Raw genomic sequence first — 10,595 nt, forward strand, 5'->3', positions numbered from 1 at the left:
ACGAACCAGAGACACATGCTCGGCGCGTGTAGCGGAGTAGACCAGAATGTCATCGATGTACACCACTACACCCTGACCGAGCAGGTCCCGGAGAATCTCGTCCACAAAGGATTGGAAGACTGCGGGAGCATTCTTTAACCCATACGGCATGACGAGGTACTCATAATGGCCAGATGCGGTACTAAATGCAGTTTTCCACTCGTCCCCTCCTCGGATACGCACCAGATTATATGCACTCCTGAGATCCAATTTCGTGAAGAAGCGTGCCCCGTGAAATGACTCTATCGCCGATGCGATGAGAGGTAGTGGGTAACTGAAACCCACTGTGATGGCATTTAGACCTCTATAGTCAATGCACGGGCGCAGACCTCCCTCGTTCTTCTTCACAAAAAAGAAGCTCGAGGAGACGGGTGAGTTAGATGGCCAAATGTATCCCTGCCTCAAAGACTCAGTGACGTATGTTTCCATAGCCGCTGTTTCTTCCTGAGACAGGGGATAAACGTGACTACGAGGAAGTGCAGCGCCCACCTGGAGGTTTATTGCACAGTCTCCTCGTCGATGAGGTGGTAATTGGGTCGCCTTCGTTTTACTGAAGGCGATAGCCGAATCGGCATACTCTGAGGGAATGTGCACGATGGAGACTTGGTCTGGACTCTCCACCGTAGTCACACCGATGGAAACTCCTATGCACCTGCCCGAGCACTCATTTGACCACCCCTTAAGAGCCCTCTGTCCCCACGAAATCTTAGGGTTGTGAGGGGCTAGCCAGGGAATCCCTAGAACCACTGGAAACGCTGGGGAATCAATGAGGAAAAGACTAATCCGCTCCTCATGACCCCCCCGCATTACCATGACCAGTGGCACAGTGACCTCCCTGACCAGCCCTGACCCTAGCGGTCGACTATCTAGGGCGTGCACGGGGAAGGGTTGGTCCAACTGGACCAGGGGAATCCCTAACTTAGCCGCAACCCCACGGTCCATAAAACTCCCAGCCGCGCCTGAATCGACTAGCGCCTTAAACCGGGAGTGAGGGGAGAAACAAGGAAAAGACACTGACACATACATGTGACGGACAGCGGGCTCTGGGTGAGGCTGGTGCTGACTCACCTGAGGTGTCAAAGGAGCGCTCTGCCTGCCTTCTGGACTCCCAGGTGAGTCTCTCCAGCACCGGTCCACAGTGTGCCCTCTGCGACCACATGAGGTGCAGGAGCGAACTCCCCTTCCAGTCTTCCTGGCTGCTGCCCCCCCTAACTCCATAGGCGTGGGAGCAGGAGGGCTGGAGGGTGGAATGAGCAGGGCCCGGGTCGGACGTCCGATGGCGGCCAGCAGATTGTCCAGTCGGATGGACAGGTCCACCAGTTGGTCCAGGGTGATGGTCGTGTCCCGACAGGCTAATTCCCGGCGGACGTCCTCCCTCAAACTACATCGGTAGTGATCTATAAGGGCCCTCTCATTCCACCCTGCTCCCGCGGCCAGGGTCCGGAACTCGAGAGCAAAATCCTGCGCGCTCCTCGTCTCCTGTCTCAGGTGAACTCTGGGTAGTTGTCCCTGGCTGAGTTCGGACTGTCCCACACGGCGTTTGCCCAGTCCAGGGCCCTACCCGTGAGGCAGGAGACGAGGACGCTGACGCTCTCCTCCCCCGAGGGAGAGGGACGAACGGTCGCCAGGTATAACTCCAATTGGAGTAAGAAGCCCTTACACCCAGCGGCCGTCCCATCGTACTCCCTGGGGGGAGCAAGTTGCACCCCACTGGTACTGGGTGCTGTGGGTGCTGGTTGGGGCGCAGGCTGTTGACCTGCCGCGTTCGTGGGGCCGAGAGCGCTTCGGTCCCAGCTCTCCATGCGCGCCAACACCTGATCCATGGCGGTACCCAGACGGTGGAGCAGGGTGGAATGTTGGGCAACTCTTTCCTCCATGGACAGGGTTGGCGCTGAAGCTCCTGCTGACTCCATCAAGTTGGGTGCGTGATTTCTGTCAGGGCTGGCTCAAGAAAGCAGGAGAGGTAGAGTCAGGCGCAGGAGACAGTGAATTCTTGAACACACTTTAATTCAAGAAAACTGTTATGGTCGTCAGAAAATAGGGACGCAGCCCTTAAATACTTCTGCGGTGGTAAAACACAAAAAACCAACCACAGGCAGAGGGGGAAAAAAAAACACACGTTCCTCAAGCACACAAACCTGACAAGGAACATAATCACGCACAAACACAGACATACTACGCTAAACTAAATAACCCCCCCTACTAACAACTAACCCAAAACAGGTGCGTGCCTACCTAGACCTAACCAACAGAAAGTGAAACAAAAAGGATCGATGGCAGCTAGTAGGCCGGCGACGACGACCGCCGAGCCCCGCCCGGTCGAGGGGGGGTGCCACCATCCGTCGGTGTCGTGACAGTACCTATATAGGAATATTTGGGGATTAAACATTCCCATTTACTGTAGGTACAGTTTAAAACGTTCTAACACCTACCTCAAACTTCTGATATTAAAGTTTAAACACTGAGGTTAACACTAATGCTCAGGCACTATTTAAAAAGGAAAAAAAATACAATAAAAAATCTTATTCAGATGGGTTCTATGTACCCTTCTTGCCTTTCAAAGAATTCTTTCTTCCAAAAATGTATCTTATAGATATAGTATCTTAATTTGATCACCCTGTTGCAGGAGAACTTTCCTGCAATGTAGGACATTAAAAACTTGCGGTGTATTTGAAGTTTAAAAATGCTTCTGAAGAATGTAATCTCCACTTTAAAATTTCAGACTTGATTTTCCCTTACGAAAAATGTATCAACCCCTACAAAAATGTCAATTTATTATAATCCACATAATCATTCACATTTCCTGCTGCTGCAGGATTATTTTCCTGCTGTAGCAAACTGACTCAAATTAAGATCCTACATCTGTAGGATGAAAAGGGTTCTAACCCTTTGCCTTTCAATGAACCTTAGTCTAAGAACCCCCCCAAAAGGGTCAGATGAAAACAGTTCTTGGTAGAACCCTATCCCTCTGCAAATAACCCTTTTTGACAACATTTTATCTAAGAGTATATAGGAAATAGTATGTTTACGGCACACACTTGGCTCATTGATTTGGTTGCGTGTCCTGACTGACTGAGCAACGTGCCACCATCGTCAACACATGCTAATTACTCAGGGAGCTAATTGGTCATGTGTGCTGCATGTATCGCATGTGAGCCGGAGGGGCTTTCAGACTGGAGCTGTCTGCCGCTGCGTGGTGCCCCACTTACCTGCCTCGCTGCCTGAGGGACCTGATTTTTTTTCCCCCTTCAAAATGGAAGATATTGGAAGCTGGGATCTGGAGGAGAAGGAGGAGGAGGGTGAGATAGAGGAGGAGGAAGATGGTGGAGGAGGAGGGGGAAGGAAAGGAGGAACAGAGAAGGAAAAGGATGGGGGCGAAGGAGGAGAGTTCTGTGCTGAGGATTGAAAATGGGAGCAAGACTGGCCACTAAAACAGATTAAATCAATACTGCCCTTAGGGTTTTAGCCATATTGCTAGCTGTCACTCTCTGAATTTTTTTTCTCAGCTTTCTCTACCAGGTGGCTCTGCTTGGGCTTTATATTCTTTATGATCTAGTGTGGTTTATTTCTCCCAAAGGCCAAAAAGTATGTGGATACCTGCTCGTCAAACACCTCATTCCAAATCATGGGCATGAATATGGAGTTGGTCCCCCCCTTTGGTGCTATAACAGCTTCCACTCTTCTGGGAAGGCTTTCCACTAGATGTTGGAACATTGTTGCGGGGACTTCCTTACATTCAGCCACAAGAGCATTAGTGAGGTCGGGAACTGGTGTTGGGCGATTAGGCCTGGCTCACAGTCGAGTTCCAATTCATCCCAAAGTTATTCGATGGGGTTGAGGCCAGGGCTCTGTGCAGCCCAGTTAAGTTCTTCCACACCGATTACGAAAAACCATTTCTGTATGGACCTCGTTTTATCATTCTCATGCTGAAATAGGAAAGGGCCTTCCCCAGACTGTTGCCACAAAGTTGGAAGCAGAATTGTATAGAATGTCATTGTATGCTGTAGCATTAAGGTTTCCTTTCACTGGAACTAAGGGGCATATCCCGAACCATGAAAAACAGCCCCAGACCATTATTCCTACTCCACCAAACTTTATAGTTGGTACAATGCATTTGGGGAGGTACAGTTCTCCTGGCATCCGCCAAACCCATATTAGTCCGTCGGACTGCCAGATGGTGAATCGTGATTCATCACTCCAGAGAATGCTCCAGAGTCTAATGGGGGGCAAGCTTAACACCTCTCCAGCCGACACTTGGCTTTAAGCATGGTGATCTTAAGCTAGTGTGCGGCTGCTCGGCCATGGAAAACCATTTCATAAAGCTCCTGACAAACAGTTCTTGTGCTGACGTTGCTTCCAGAGGCAGTTTGGAACACGGTAGACGGCAACCCAGGACAGATTATTTTTACGCGCTTCAGCACTCTGCGGTCCCATTCTGTGAGCTTGCGTGGCCTACCACTTCGCGGCTAAGCTGTTGTTGCTCCTAGACTTTCCACTTTACAATAACAGCACTTACAGTTGTCCGGCAGCATTAGCAGGGCAGAAATTAGACAAACTGACTTGTTGTAAAGGTGGCATCCTATGACGGTGACACGTTGAAAGTCACTGAGCACTTCAGTAAGGGCATTCTACTGCCAATGTTTGTCTAAAGAGATTGCATGGCTGTGTGCTCTATTTTATACACCTGTCAGCAACGGGTGTGGTTGAAATAGCCACAACTAATTTGAAGGGGTGTCCACATACTTTTGTATATATCGTGTTTATCTGTTAAGAAACATACCAATTGGCACACTATAGTGCACTACTTTTGAACATGGTCCATAGGGCTCTGGTTAAAAGTAGTGCACTATATAGAGAATATGGTGCCATTAAGGACGCAACCTTAGTTTGTTGGTTCGAGTTCTAGACACAGCAGCTCCCTAGTCTCTAGGTCACCTGCCTCAGCCCGTTTCAGCCTGTACGTCTCACATTGATCTGGTCCTTGTATGACCTGTTACACATCCGTATTATATTACTGTATATTGATCCCTTTTCCTCAGTCACATGACAATTCATGTGTCCATCTCTCAGACCCAATTTCCCCTAAGTAGCTGGCATTGTAATCAGGGGTCAGTGAGTATATTCCTGAGGGAGAAAACCTTCATGCTGTACGTTTATAACCTTATAAAGAAAAGGAATGCCAAACCAAGCCATTAGGCAAGATGACCCCCCATCCCTCTACCTCCCTCCCCTCCCCCTTTTTCTCTCTGTTCCCCACAGGTCCTTCCCTCTTGCTCTCTCTCCTCTTTCACCTCCTCAGCTAGTTCATCTCATAATCAGATTCTTCCATAACTTCCTCTGCCTTTCATATTCAATCACGTTTCCATATCACTCTCTGTCATACGCACTCAACACTTCAGAATGTTATGCACAATGCCACCACCCAATGGTTAATGAGAGAGGTGCAGTATCACACTATCGCACTCCAGCTCATTGGGTCTCCACTCTCCATGGTTTGATTATGCCCCAGATGAAGCATTTTATGAATTATTAAGGTATGCAGAGGATGGCAAAAAACAAATTAGTAGTTTGTTAGACTTTACTCTAATCTCCCTGACTTTTGACCCTATCAAATCATTAAAGTGTAACTGACAGCGTTTTAAAATCCGAAGCCAGACTGCTACATTTTAGTAGCCTAGCAAGACCGCGGCTTGTGTCTGTACACTTTCCCTCCGCTGCACGCTGTCAACAGGACACAAAAGCAGCACAATTGAAGTTGTAATCAGGCTGTAATTTCGTAAAGTAGATGACTCAACTGTTGACTCATTTATACTCGCTTGTGTGTCCTATTCAGCCCTGCTGGCCTTGTGTTTGACACATGTGTGCTAGCCTATTAGCCACGTTATGAATGACTAGGGATCATTGCCCTTGTTAGTTTCATTGTATTGACATTCCCAGACTTAGTTACAGTCATCCTTTTTTGTTCAAATGTCATTGAACCTAAAACAGTGCATCCCGAATGGGTGGAGGCAGCAAATAACGTACTAGTTGAGAGAATGCCAAGAGTGTAAAAGGCTGTCATCAAGGCAAAGGGTGGCTACTTTGAAGAATCGATCAACTCTAAAATGTATTTTGATTTGTTTTACACTTTTTTGGTTACTACATGATTCCATATGTGTTATTTTATAGTTTTGATGTCTTCACTATTATTCTGCAATGTAGAAAATCGTACAAAATAAATAAAAACCCTGGAATGAGTAGGTGTGTCCAAACTTTTGACTGGTACTGTATATTATGATTGTCTGTTTGTTTCATATCTGCAAAGTAGTTAACCTCTACGGGATCGGTATCCCCCTGCGGGACGGTTGAGTTAACGTAGGCTAATGTGATTAGCATGAGGTTGTAAGTAACAAAAACAAATCCCAGGACATAGACATACAGTTGAAGTCGGAAGTTTACATACACCTTAGCCAAATACATTTAAACTCAGTTTTTCATTATTACTGACCTTTAATCCTAGTAAAAATGAATGTGAAATGTCAGAATAATAGTAGAGAGAATGATTTATTTCAGCTTTTATTTCTTACACCACATTCCCATTGGGTCAGAAGTTTACATACACTCAATTAGTATTTGGTAGCATTGCCTTTAAATTGTTTAACTTGGGTCAAATGTTTTGGGTAGCCTTCCACAAGCTTCCCACAATAAGTTGGGTGAATTTTGGCCCATTCCTCCTGACAGAGCTGGTGGAACTGAGGCAGGTTTGTAGGCCTCCTTGCTCGCACAAGCTTTTTCAGTTCTATAGGATTGAGGTCAGGGCTTTGTGATGGCCACACCAATACCTTGACTTTGTTGTCCTTAAGCCATTTTGCCACAACTTTGGAAGTATGCTTTGGATCATTGTCCATTTGGAAGACCCATTTGCAACCAAGCTTTAACTTTCTGACTGATGTCTTGAGAGGTTGCTTCAATATAGCCACATAATTTTCTGTCCTCAGGTTGCCATCTGTTTTGTGAAGTGCACCAGTCCCTCCTGCAGCAAAGTACCCCCACAACATGATGCTGCCACCCCCGTGCTTCACGGTTGGGATGGTGTTCTTCGGCTTGCAAGCCTCCCCCTCTTTCCTCCAAACATAACAATGGTCATTATGGCCAAACAGTTCTATTTTTGTTTCATCAGACGAGAGGACATTTCTCCAAAAAGTACAATCTTTGTCCCCATGTAAAGTTTCAAACCGTAGTCTGGCTTTTTTTTTTTATGGCAGTTTTGGAGCAGTGGCATCTACCTTGCTGAGTGGCCTTTCAGGTTTTGTCGATATAGGACTTGTTTTACTGTGGATATAGATACTTTTGTACCTGTTTCCTCCAGCATCTTCACAAGGTCCTTTGCTCTTGTTCTGGGATTGATTTGCACTTTTCGCACCAAAGAACGCGTCTCCTTCCTGAGCGATATGACGGCTGCGTGGTCCCATGGTACTTGCGTATTATTGTTTGTACAGATGAACATGGTACCTTCAGGCATTTGGAAATTGCTCCCAAGGATGAACCAGACTTGTGGAGGTCTTGGCTCATTTCTTTTGATTTTTCTGTGTCAAGCAAAGAGGCACTGAGTTTGAAGGTAGGCCTTGAAATACATGCACATGTACACCTCCAATTGACTCAAATTATGTCAATTAGCTTATCAGAAGCTTCTAAAGCCATAACATCATTTTCTGGAATTTTCCAAGCTGTTTAAAGGCACAATCAACTTAGTGTATGTACATTTCTGATCCACTGGAATTATGATACAGTGAATTATAAGTGAAATAATCTGTCTGAAAACAATTGTTGGAAAAATTACTTGTGTCATGCACAAAGTAGATGACCTAACCGACTTGCCAAAACTCTAGTTTGTTAACAAGAAATTTGTGGAGTGGTGGAAAAACAAGTTTTAATGACTCCAACCTGTATGTATGTAACCAACCTCCAAGTGTATGTAAACCTCCGACTTCAACTGTATCTGATATGGGCAGAAAGCTTAAATTGTTGTTAATCTAACTTCACTGTCCAATTTACAGTAGCTATTACAGTGAAGGAATACCATGCTATTGTTTGAGGAGAGTTCACAATTATGTATTAATAAACCAATTAGGCTCATTTGGGCAGTCTAAATACAACATTTTGAACAGATTCATTGGATCAGTCTAAAACTTTGCAGATACACTGCTGCCATCTAGTGGCCAAAATATAAATTGTGCCTGGGCTGGAATAATACATTATGGCCTTTCTCTTGCATTTCAAAGACGGTACAAAAAAATAAAAAATCTGCATGTTTTTTGGGGTTGGGATTATAATTTACCAGATCTAATGTGTTATATTCTCCTATATTAATTTAACATTTAAACAAACTTCAAAGTGTTTCCTTTCAAATGGTATCAAGAATATGCATATCCTTGTTTCAGGTCCTGAGCTACAGGCAGTTAGATTTGGTATGTTATTTTAGGCGAAAATTGAAGAAAAAAAAGGTCCGATCCTTAAGAGGTTTTTAAAGCTTGACAATGAATAACCAAAAACTAAACCTGTAACAAAACACCATGCAAAGGAGAAACATGCAACATTTGAGTAGTATCTTAGGCTGACTACTCAACTACCATACATTTTGAGTGCACCATACAGCAATGCTGCATTCACCCACACAGGTGATCCAAGCTGTGGAAACATTTTTTTAAACATATTTCAAGTTAAAATGTAACAACAATCTATTGCCATATTTTTGTTATTTGGAGTTGATAAATACTTTTTGATTAGGGTCACAGAATATTGTGCACATCTGCAAGCATAGCAGCAAAGGCTGGACAAATACGATCTCTCTCTTGTTTTAATATGTTAAAATGCTATATACAGCATCCTATAAATGGAAATTATAAAAAGGGACATTTTCTTCTCATGAAACAAAAGCCAGTTTGCATCGGAGTTGCACGTTTTTTGTAAAAACAAATAGGCTATATCTGGCTCGCAAATTCATTGTTTTTTCAATATGGTCCGTCCGGTGATTAAGTTTGACACCCCTGGGCTAGCGTATCTATTTATGTAGCGAGCTATTTATTTAGCAAGCTAAAAACACAGAGCCTAATATTATCTAGCTAGCTAGCAGCTGGGAGGATGTCATGTCATTGGAGGAGGCGGTGAGTGACCGACTCCACTCACATCGTGTTTTGGTTGCTACAGTTAGAGATACAAGGTATCATTTGTTTAGATAACAAGAAATGTGAATCACTTTGCTAGCAATGCTGAACTTGAACGACTGTTATTCACAATTAGCATATCTCTTAGTTGTCAATCAAATGTATTTGGCATCGATCGAATGGGCGGGCAGGCATGTTCCCATTATGTTGTCAAAACATGGGTTGGGACAAGCATGCATTGGCAGGCAAGCTGCAGAAGGATGAGCAAGCTACTATTCCCCATCGTTTCGTGCAATTTTGACAGGCAACTAGTTAAAACAGTTTGAAAGCTTCACTGAATGTTCCCTCGTTAGATTTTAGCTTATCTCATTCTGGCTAGCATTAGTTGTTGATCTTGTTATTGTTGATGTGCATAACGAAGGGAGAGAGAGCCTACCTTTTCATTGTTGTTTGATCAATAGGACTGTGAAGTTCCAAATTTAAATGGACTCCCGTGGTATTTACATATTTGCAGAAATCCATTCAGGTGTATTTAGTGGCTTTTGGCAAATGCGTTATAATCTAATGTCACGCTGTTGCTACTGCCTGTAAACACACAGTCCAGTTCAAAGTGAATGATGGCAGGCCCATGTGGCAAATGGCTTATTTGCATATAGGCCTAATGTAGCTCTGATTGGCTATGGCACACCGGTCTGCGTAGACAACGGTCCTGGACAAGACATCTATTTTTATTCGGTTTTATTTACTGCAGTGTCTATTAATTGTCCATATACATGGCCACTTTCCCACTCTGTATTGCTATAGAATTTTCACTAAAGCCTTACTATACATCATTCCCAAACATTCTATACATTTATGAAAATGACCATATCTAAGTACTTGTTTGTCAGAAAATGTAAAAAAAATAAGTGTCATATGCCTCCCGGTGGCACAGCGGTCTAAGGCACTGATTGGTGCTAGAGGAGTCACTACAGATCCGGGTTTGATCCCGGGCTGTGTTGCAGCCGCCCGTGACCGTGAGACCCATGAGGCGGCGCACAATTGGCCCAGTGTCGTCCTGGGTCAGGGGAAGATTTGGCCGGCTGGGATGTCTTTGTCCCATCGCACTCTAGCGACTCCTTGTGGCGGCCGGGCGCATGCACGCTGGCTTCTGTCGCCAGCTGTACGGGGTTTCCTCCAACACATTGGAGCGGCTGGCTTCCGGGTTAAGCGAGCAGTGTGTCAAGAAGCAGTGCGGCTTGGCAGGGTCGTATTTCGGAGGACGTTTGGCTCTCGACCTTTGCCTCTCCCAAGTTGGGAGTTGCAGTGACGGGACAAGACTATAACTACCAATTGGATATCATGAAAGGTGTCATTCTTCCTGGGGATGTATATGAACAGATTTTAATTGGATTTCATGTAGCTAAAACGCTG

Source organism: Salmo salar, chromosome ssa20 (assembly GCF_905237065.1).
Source record: "Salmo salar chromosome ssa20, Ssal_v3.1, whole genome shotgun sequence".
In the NCBI taxonomy this organism is placed as follows: Eukaryota; Metazoa; Chordata; class Actinopteri; order Salmoniformes; family Salmonidae; genus Salmo; species Salmo salar.